Below are 10,941 nucleotides of genomic sequence, written 5' to 3'. Positions count from 1 at the left end.
ATCATTTGTTTCTGTGTGGTTTCTGTAAACTATGCTACATAGTTTGGGAAGATGAAAAAACTGAATACAATAATCAAAGAGATCTGATAAAGAACTATATGCACATGTGTAAATATAGTGGATCTACATCACACATCGTTTAAATTCTATACAACAATCTCAGAGAGAAAAGAGAGGTTTGAGCAGTATAGGGAAATTCACCCTTCTTTGTAAGCATTTGCCTGGGAGTGCATGGCAGATGAAGACGTGAATCAACTCTCCCCAGCTGCTCTGCCTCCAAGGATATGTTACAATGTGATCATGTTACCTACTATCATTTGTGATCTTCACATACAGCTTGATCCCTACGAGTATGGCATCTTCTTCAACTGGTACTCAATAAGCCTTTCTTCCAGGGTTAATTTTATCTTTATGTTATTGTCTCCTTAGACATACACTCAAGTGAGAGTGTAAGGAATTAAGAGTGTAAAGAATACACATTGAGGAATGTGTATATGTAAAAATTAATCTCTCACAAGGTCCCCGAATTCTCAAAACTTTCTGTTGAGTTGCAAGATAGTGGTATATAAAATGTTTTAAATACAACAAAACAATCATGTGTTCTCTAATGGGAAAGTAGTCAGGGTGCTATATTGAAGTTCAAGAGGAAGAGTTGATTTTTCTGTACTGATCAGCAAAAGCCCTGATACAGGAAACCAGCATATAAACTTGGGTGTTTTTTTGTTTTGGTTTGGTTTGGGTTTTGTCTCATGTATAATATACAACGGTGTTAGTTTTTCATTGCTGTAAGAAAATACCTGACACTGACGATACAGAGGAGGAAAGATTCATTAATCTCATGGTTTCAAAGGTTCCAGTCCATGGTCTGCTCACTTTAAGGCAGAAAGTCATGGTGGAGGAAAGCTGCTTAGTTCATGGCAGACAGAAAACAGAGAGGAAGGGGCCCAGGACAGATGCAATCCTAAGGCAATGCTCCCAGTGACTACTTCCTCCAACCATGTCCCAGCTACCTATGGTCTCACCACCACCTGGTGAATCCATTCAAATGAAGCAATTCACTGGTAAAATCAGATCCTCATGATCTGATCATTGCTTAAAAGTCCCACCTCTGAACCTCGTTGCACTCCCTTATGCTCAGGGAGGCAGAGTAGCTTATGCTATCTCCCTGGTTGTGCCCAGAAATTTATACTTCTAACACATGAATTTTTAGGGACATTTTAGTCCAAAACTAAACAACCACTGCATACATATAATGAATTTATTTGTTGACCTATAATTTACTTAAAATATTTATGACACTATCCTGTGTTTTCTTGAAGATAACAAATTTAAAAATGTGGCTGTATGACCAATGTGATCCTGCAATCTGTACACGTGGAAAAATAAGAATTCATACCCCATTTGAATCAAATGTATGATATGTCAAGATCGTTGTATTATCTTGAGCAACCAATAAAAAAAAACCCACCTTTAGGTAGATATTATTATGATTGCTTTTGTTTTATTTATCCTCTATGGTACCTTATTTCCATAGAATGTGAAGGGTGACTAGGCTCTGTAAGGCTCACCTCTGATCTATCAATTAAAAAGTGAGATTATGCTCAGGGAGGCAGAGTAGCTTATGCTATCTCCCTGGTTGTGCCCAGAAATTTATAAATTCTGGAATAATACTTACTTTCCCAAAGAACTACAACTACCTCTAAAACTGTCTTCTTAGTTCATTCTCAAAAAAAAACTTATATTATTAGCAATTTTCCCCTTTAGTGTAAAATTTTGATCCCTTTACTGATCTGATGCAAATAACTCTTGAATGCCATAATCTTTTTTGCGTTTCAAAGTGAGGCAAGAATCTGAGAGGGATGAGTATGTGTTTTGAAATTGATGACACAAACAAAGATTGAAAGTTTTGAGTACTTGAATACAGATATGATAGGACTTTAATAAAGAAGGAAGAAGGAGGAAAGAGTAAATTTCAGTTCTCTAAAAAAAATTTTCTCTTGCTATACATTTACCAAGGCTTTCCTAGCTTGAAAACAAGTATAGTTGACTAGATCTCTTAATGGATGTGAGTTAAAAAAAAAAAAAACTAAAAGATAGACTGCAATAAAATAGTGTCAAGAATATGATAGATTCATGAAAAACCCTGAATCCAAATGATCCCAAATTCTATTTATCTGAAATGATTCACTGTCAGGATTACCAGACTGTAACAGGTGGCTACTTTTAAGTACAGATGCTAAATGTCATACCTGCAGATGGTTCATCAGTAGAACATGTAAAAAACATCTTAATTATATATTATGAAGCCTTTTCATAAAAAATTAAAAGATAGGCATTCATTATGCTTGTTTGAGTTATATCACTGAGTACAGATGCTGTTATGAGTTAGCTGGTGCTTTAATCAAAACAAGTATCAGTGGATCAATTTAATGATATGAAAGTTCTGACTTCAGGTTGGAAAGTTTCTGGCAATGCAAATTTCTTGCAGTTTCCTGATTTATGCATCAAAGCAGAGGGCTCTCCTCCACCAGAATCACACATCAATATATGCCAGCATAAAGCAAGAGACTCTGCTAGTTATCCTTAAACAGAAGCATCCCTGCTTAACTTGCAATGCTCCTGGAGACATATAACACCTAATGCTTAAAGCTGGGAACATTTAATTCCTCACATGGACTTTGGAGTCATCAAGACTGACTTACAAAAGAGCAGAACTGATTTATGCACACATACACTTTGTTGTCAAACTATTTGTGTTTTACCATGATTGGTCAATTTATACATAGACATGGCTGCAAGGACTTTGCCGTTGCTGAATAGCAAATCCACTCTCAAAGATGGAGATTTAATTCAGCTTAGCTTACTTAAAAAGTGTCTCAGACTCTGAATGTGATTCCCTTAAAGGCAGGTCTCCAAATGTTTTCAGTCCCAGAAAATCCTTCAGGATTATGTATGGCCTCAGGTGATATCAGTGGCATATTTGTTCATTTACATTCTCATTGCTTGATATATTCACATCCCACTTTGTCTTTATGACAAATGCATACTCAAAGTCTACCTAGTAAAGTGTTAAATTCTATAGATTTGTTAAAATGAAAGCGAAACAATTGTTGGTGGGGGCAGGGATGAGTATGTGTGTTATATGCTTGGACTTATTTTTCAAAAATCAAAAGTGCAATTTAAATGCAAAGCATATTATGATGGGTTTTGACATGATATCAAATCCAAGGGAACTTCTTTGTAACTCTGAAGAAGTTGATTTCCAAGCAGATTCAACCCTGCCAGTAATTGCATACAAATATCCAGGAATTTCTATGAGACAAGGTTCCCCCCATCCTCCTCTTTTTAATTACAATAAGAAAAAAAAGCAGGCTGGAGTCAAAGCTCAGTGGTGGAGCACTTTTCTAGCACGTGTGAGACACTGGGCTCAATCCTTGGCAACAGATAAAAATAAATAAAGATATTGTGTCCCTCTACAACTAAAAAATTGTTTTAAAAAAGCCCTTGTTTTTCAATTATGATTATAAAATTATATAATTAAATTACATTAAAAATAAAACAGTGCAGGAGCTAAAAATGGAAAGTAAAAGTTCTCTAAACTTTTCATTCCCACCTCTCAGCAGTACCACTATAAACTGCTTCTTATACATCCCAGATGTAATGTTCTTTGCAAAAACAAGTACATGTATTTACATATGTACACACATATATTTATACATCTTTCTTTTACACATGCAGCAGTGTGTCTTACCAGGAGAAATGCCTGCCAGACTGAATTTTTTTTTAATCTTGTTTGACAAGAGACATGCCAGCTATTTATTTCACCATATTGGCATAAACATATAATCACCTATTATCCCAAGCACTAGGTGGATGTAGATTGTACAATCTGATTGTTCAAAAAACTAGGGCATAACAAGGTTTTTATGCTTTGCAAAGCTATCCCATCACCTTAGTAATCATGGAACAAGATTGAATTTCTGTCTAGGAGGTGTCGAACTCTGGAACTGTACCAGTACATCTTTCTAGGGTTTAGTTTATACTAGGGAACTTGTGAATTGAAAAGAAACAAGTTAGACTAGAAAATAAGAACTGCCATTTGGGAAGTCTAGCTTACTGCTGAGGAAGAGAGATTGATTGGTTTCCATGGAACACTCTAAGGCTGCCTGGGGTCCCCTCACAAGCATGTGTGCACAGTTATAAACACCACCTGTTGACCTGTGCATGTACAGCCTTGAAGTGTGATCTTAGTGAATGACCTCATACTTGTACTTTATCTGAAGAGTAGATACTCCCCTTTAGACCAAACTAACCCAAGTATACACAGGACTTCAAGTTGAGAGGAAAACAAAGAGTCAAAGCACCACAGAGGGAAAACTTGATCTATATACTAATTGGATATGGAATGAGAGGGTGCCTGTATGACTAATTAATATAAATAAAATAGCATTTATACTTCTATGCTATCTTTTTTTTTGTGAAGGGAGCTGGATGCATGTTCACAAATTTGGAAAATGTGATTCATTGCAGTATTTTATATATGGATTATCCAACTTAAAATATGGACTCCATGAAGAATGTGAAATTCAGCTTGGGGACAACGACCAGCAACTCAAATGAATAGGCAGATATCCTTGGTAGTAGCTGAAGTTTATATAAAATTCTCAGGGACCAGTGAGAACGCCTAAGTGGAATGCCATGTAAATTAGTATGCTGTGGGCAAAAGAAATTAATAGCATTTTAAATATGAGTCTCCGACCAGAAATCATAAGGGTGGATCCTCTGAAGAAAACTGTAACTTTTTACAGGGGCAATTCTATCAAGAGTAAGTGACAGCAGGTGTTTTTCATTTTGACCTGTCATTAATTATCTTTACAAATTACATGCACTTAGGTTGATTTAAAAATTAAAAAGCTCTGCCTGTGTTTGAGTAACAAATTTAATATCATATATACTTTGAGGATTACAACTTTCCTTTCTCACTTCAAATATTTCTGGTGTCTTTTCATATTGACTACACATAAATGTGCAGTCTGTTCTCAATGGCTACATAATATACTCATTTTACAAAAATATCGTGAATTACTGAATATTCCTCATTAGTTGTCATTAAGGCTTTTCTCAATTCTTTGTGAATAAAAATAATGCTTCAATGACCACATTGATAAATACATATACGTGTGAGTAAAATTCACATATTAAATTCCCAGCAGACAAATTCTTCCACAGAGATTAGTTGTCTAAAATATGATAGCCATGTCAAATGTTACTCCCAATGGTTTCTATCCACTTATACTCACACCAGTGATGCAGGAGAGGCAGGATTTCTTTGGAAGGATAGCAACATTTGCAAATGTGGTCCAAGTTCTTATAATGTTACTTAAGCTCAAGGCTACTCATCTTAACACATCTCCACTTCACCCTCTAAAGCACTGATCCAAGTTTATTCTTTCCAGATTGGAAAGAGATTAAGTGGAAGTTTTTATCCTGAGGTCCTACCTCTGAGAGATAAAGTTAACCAGCAGTATTTTTTTCCCCTTTATAAAATCAGCTGATGGTTTTCTTTTGAGTACCTCACTTTCACGGTTCTGCAGGCACAAGTGTCAAGGAGGTGTGTGGTACACCTGCTGATTCACAGCTCTGTTTGACAAAAACCACTTCAAAGCAGCTGAAGGTGCTGGCTCAATTTCACTTGCACCTCACCCCCTTCTCCCTCCCACACACTCAGAGGTTGCTCACACCTCATCTATGACACCTTCAGATAATCCTGACAATTCATTTGCTTATCACACAAGCAAGAGATACTGATATTATCAAGAAAGAAGTATTCCTCGGGAAATAATGCAGTCAGGGGCTCTATAAGCAGGCGGAGAGGACAATTTCCAAGCACAGACAGAACTTACATTCCCTAGATCAAAGTTGGTTGAAAGTGACCTCCCTCCTCTCAAAATCCATCCAGGTTCAGATGTTTCAGGAATAATCATTGTTCATGCTGCATGCTTTCTTTTCCACCTGGAACCTTCCAAATTCACTTGGAGGCAATCAAAAGAATAACTATCATTTGTGTTAAATATGATGTTAAGGAATTCCAGAAGGGACTATTGGTCTGATTGATTTTTTTTTTTTTAAGTCTGGAAAGAAGACCCTTGCTGCCCCTGTCTTTGACCCAGGTTTGGGCATTGTGACAGTAACATTAAATTTCTTGCCACTTTGCTACTCTAGTATTCTGGAGTCCAATTACTAGGGATTGAAATCCGGATTCATGCTTACTATACCTAGGATCTTGGAGAGTTACTAATCCTTGACCAGAAAAAAATTGGGTGGGGGGGGGAAAGTTTGGGGATATTAAGTGAGACAGGACATGCAAAGTTTCCCAGTAATGTAGGATTTATATTATGGGAGTGAAGGCAGAAAATTAATGAATAATAAATGTTTTACACTGAGATAAAAATATAAGAAAATAAAATAGAGTAATATGATGGTTTAAGCCAGATTCTGTCAAGAGCATTAAAATGTTGATGATATGCATTTTAAAGAAGTGCCTTTGGGGGCTTGTATGTAGCTCAGTGGTACAGCGCTTGACTAGCACACATGAGGCACTCGGTTGGATGATCAGCATCACCTAAAAATAATAGATAGGCCTGCTCCTTTGCAGCATTGAGTTCTGACCCCTGGACAGAGGTCCTCTCCACTTGCTGGTCCACAGAGGTATCCTCTCCTGCACTCTTCAGGTTCCCCGTGGTCGCCAGATTGTTGCAGGGCCCTCAGAAACCCAACACTCTCTTGGGGTGCAGCCGGGGCCGCCCTCCATCCTCCCTACCAGCAAACTGATTTCCATGGTGGCATCTGGACATTTATTTTCTTACATCAAAGAAAATGTTAAAGAGTATCTGCAAACACATTGGGAAGAGGAGGAGTGCCAACAGGATGCCAATCTTTTGAGAAAACAGCCTGAAAAAGATGCCCACTGGATGGGGCTGTTTCTATTCCTGCAGCATCTGGGAATAGGGTAGAAGACCTAAAATGGATAATCCAGGCTGTGATAGATACTGTGTGATGGACTGAAAGACCACAGCATTCAAACAATTGCAGGGACACATGTGGAAGGCAGCATTCACAGCTGGACCTATGAAAGCAGAGCTAGCTTGCTTGCTTGCTTGCTTGCTTCCTTTCTTCCTTCCTTTCTTTCTTCCTTTCTTCTTTCTTTCTTTCTTTCTTTCTTTTTTGATTGATTAAAAAAATGACAACAGAATGCATTACAATTAGTATACATGTATACGGCACAATTTTTCATATCTCTGGTTCTATAAAAGTAGGTTGACACCCAATTCGTCATGTCTTCATGAATATGTACTTTGGATGATGATGTTTATCACATTCCACCGCCCTTGCTAATCCTCTGCCCCCTTCCTTTCCCTCCCACCTCTCTGCCCTATCTAGAATTCATCAATTCCTCCCATGCTCCAGCTCCCTACCCCACTATGAGTCAGCCTCCTTATATCAGAGAAAACATTCAGCATTTGTTTTGGGGGGATTAGCTAATTTCACTTAGATTTTCTTCTCCAACGCCATTCATTTACCTGCAAATGCTATGATTTTATTCTCTTTTATTGCTGAGTAAAATTCCATTGTGTATATATGACACATTTTTTTTTTATCCATTCATCCATTGAAGAGCATCTAGGTTGGCTCCACAGTTTAACTATTGTGAATTTTGCTGCTATAAACATTGATGTGGCTGTGTCTCTGTAGTATGCTGTTTGTAATTCTTTGGGGTATAAACTGAGGAGAGGGATAGATGGGTCAAATGGTGGTTCCATTCCCAGTTTTCCAAGGAATCTCCATACTGCTTTCCATATTGGCTGCACCAATTTGCAGTCCCACCAGCAATGTATGAGTGTACCTTTTTCCCCACATCCTCCCAAACACTTATTGTTGTCTGTCTTCATAATAGCTGCCATTCTGACTGGAGTGAGATGATATCTTAGAGTAGTTTTGATTTACATTTCTCTAATTGCTAGACATGATGAACATTTTTTAATATATTTGTTGATTGATTGTATATCCTCTTCTGAGAAGTGTCTGTTCAGGTCCTTGGCCCATTTGTTGATTGGGTTATTTGTTTTTTTTGGTGCTTGGATTTTTGAGTTCTTTATATACCCTAGAGATTAGTGCTCTATCGGATGTGTGAGGGATAAAAATTTGCTCCCAGGATGTAGACTCTCTGTACACATCACAGATTGTTTCTTTTGCTGAGAAGAAACTTTAGTTTGTCTCCATCTCATTTATTTATTCTTGGTTTTAATTCTTGTGCTATAGGAGTCTTATTTAAGGAAGTGGCACCTAATCCTACATGATGAAGATTAGGGCCTACTTTTTCCTCTATTAGATGTAGAGTCTCTGGTTTAATTACTAGATCCTTGATCCACTTTTAGTTGAGTTTTGTGCATGGTGAGAGATAGGGGTTTAATTTCATTTTGTTGCATATGGATTTCCAGTTTTCCAAGCACCATTTGTTGAAGATGCTATCTTTTCTCCAATGCATGTTTTTGGCACCTTTGTCTAATATAAGATAATTGTAGTTTTGTGAATTAGTCTCTGTGTCCTCTATTCTGTACCATTGGTCTACCAGTCTGGTTTGGTGCCAATACCATGCTGTTGTTGTTATTATTTCTCTGTAATATAGTTTAAGGTCTGGTATAGTGATGGCACCTGCTTCACTCTTCGTGCTAAGGATTGCTTTATTTATTTTTCCAGATGAATTTCATGATTGCTTTTTCTATTTCTATAAGGAATGCCATTGGGATTTTGATTGGAATTGCATTAAATCTGTATAGTGCTTTTGGTAGTATGGTCATTTTGATAATAGTAAGTCTGCCTATCCAAGAGCAAGGTAGATTTTTCCATCTTCTAAGGTATTCTTTGATTTTTTAATTTAAGATTCTATAGTTTTCATTGTATAGATCTTTCACCTCTTTTGTTAAGTTCATTCCCAAGTATCTTAATTTTTTTAGGTTATTGTAAATGAGGTAGTTTTCCTCATTTCCTTCCCAGAGGATTTGTCATTAATATACAGAAATACATTTGATTTATGGGTGTTGATTTTATATTCTGCTACTTTGCTGAATTCATTTACCAGTTCTAGAAGTTTTCTGGTGGAGCTTTTTGGGTCTTCTAGGTATAGAATCATATCATCAGCAAATAGTGCTAATTTAAGTTCTTCTTTTCCTATACATATCTCTTTAATTTCTTTCATCTAATTGCTCTGGCCAGCATTTCAAGAACTATGTTGAATAGAAGTGGTGAAAGAGGGCATCCCTGTCTTGTTTCAGTTTTTAGAGGGAATGCCTTTAATTTTTCTCCATTTAGAATGATTTTGGCCTGAGGCTTAGCATAGATAGACTTTATGATGTTTAGATATGTTCCTGTAACCCCTAGTTTTTCTAGTGTTTTGAACATGAGAGGATGCTGTATTTTGTCAAATGCTTTTTCTGCATCTATCGGGATGATCATATAATTCTTATTTTTGAGTCTATTGATGTGATGAATTACATTGACAAAACAAAAAGTTGGTTCTTTGAAAAAATAAATAAAATTGACAGACCCTTAGGTATGCTAACAAAGAGAAGGAAAGAGAAAACTCAAATTACCAGCATACGTGATGAAAAAGGTAATATCACACAGAAACTACAGAAACACGGATGATAATTAAAAATTATTTTGAAAACTTATATTCCAAAAAAAATAGAAGACATTGAAGGCATCCACAAATTTCTTAAGTCATATCATTTGACCAGATTGAATCAGGAAGACATAGACAATTTAAGCAGACCAATATCAAGTGATGAAATAGAAGATGCCATTAGAAGCTTACCAACCAAGAAAAGACCAGGACCAGATGGATACACCACTGAGTTCTACAAGACCTTTAAAGAAGAACTAATACCAATTCTCTCCAATTTATTTCAGGAAGTAGAGAAAGAGGCAGCACTTCCAAACTCATTCTATGAGGCCAATATCACCCTGATCCCCAAACCAGGCAAAGACACATCAAAGAAATAAAACTTCAGACCAATATCTCTAATGAACATAGATGCAAAAATTCTCAGTAAAATTCTGGCAAATCGAATACAAAAACATATCAAAAAGGTTGTGCACCATGATCAAGTGGGATTCATCCCAGGAAAGCAGAGTTCTTTGAAGATGTCATCCCAACAGTCAGGAAGTGAAAAGAAGCTGGAATGAAGGTGTTTATCTATCCTTTTGGAAGTGCAGAGGCTCAGAAGCTATTATTTGGGCATTCTACAGAGGGAAATATTCTTGAGCTTTTTGATTGTCACTTTGATAGCAAGATTGGACACAAAGTGGAGAGTGAGAGTTATAGAAAGTTTGCAAACAGCATTGGATGCTCAACCAACATCTTGTTTTCAACAGATGTGACTTTAAAGACCAGTGCTGCTGGGGAAGCAGATGAGCATGTAGCTTGGGTAGTGACAGCTGGAAATGCAGGATTAACAGATTATGAGAAAACTTCCTACAGCCTCATCACATCCTTCAGCAGCACAGAGGGAGATTTCTATAGAAGACCCAACTGTTCCTCAGAGTTGTTGTCCCCCTAGTGTCTAGTTTTATTCTAATGATAAAGTAACTTATATATACATACATATGTATGCAAGTATATGTATGTGTATGCTCACTAATTTTCCTGGGTACATAAGTGAGGGGAAAAAGTCTTATAAGTTCAGTGAAAACAGAACTTATTTAAAGATGCTCTATATGAAGAAATAGTTTAAGACCCTAACACTCACCCGTATTGAGGGCAAAGTGTAGTTGATAGAAAAAAGTACACATCAAATGTGTTTATAATTATCAAATCCTATACCAAAATGAGAACTTAGTTTTGAAAATTATTCAAGGCCTAGTATTTTAAACCCTGAAAAT

General features: G+C 36.7%; 1 pseudogene; it reads left to right on the top strand.

The window, feature by feature from the left end:
* The first annotated feature begins 231 nt into the window (after positions 1–231).
* Positions 232–10,619, top strand: LOC113187945 (enolase-phosphatase E1-like; annotated as a pseudogene).
* Positions 10,620–10,941: the final 322 nt, after the last annotated feature.

Source organism: Urocitellus parryii, chromosome 12, assembly GCF_045843805.1.
Source record: "Urocitellus parryii isolate mUroPar1 chromosome 12, mUroPar1.hap1, whole genome shotgun sequence".
Taxonomy (NCBI): Eukaryota; Metazoa; Chordata; class Mammalia; order Rodentia; family Sciuridae; genus Urocitellus; species Urocitellus parryii.
The sequence above is the reverse complement of the archived record's forward strand: the minus strand, read 5'-3'. Positions and strand labels throughout refer to the sequence as shown.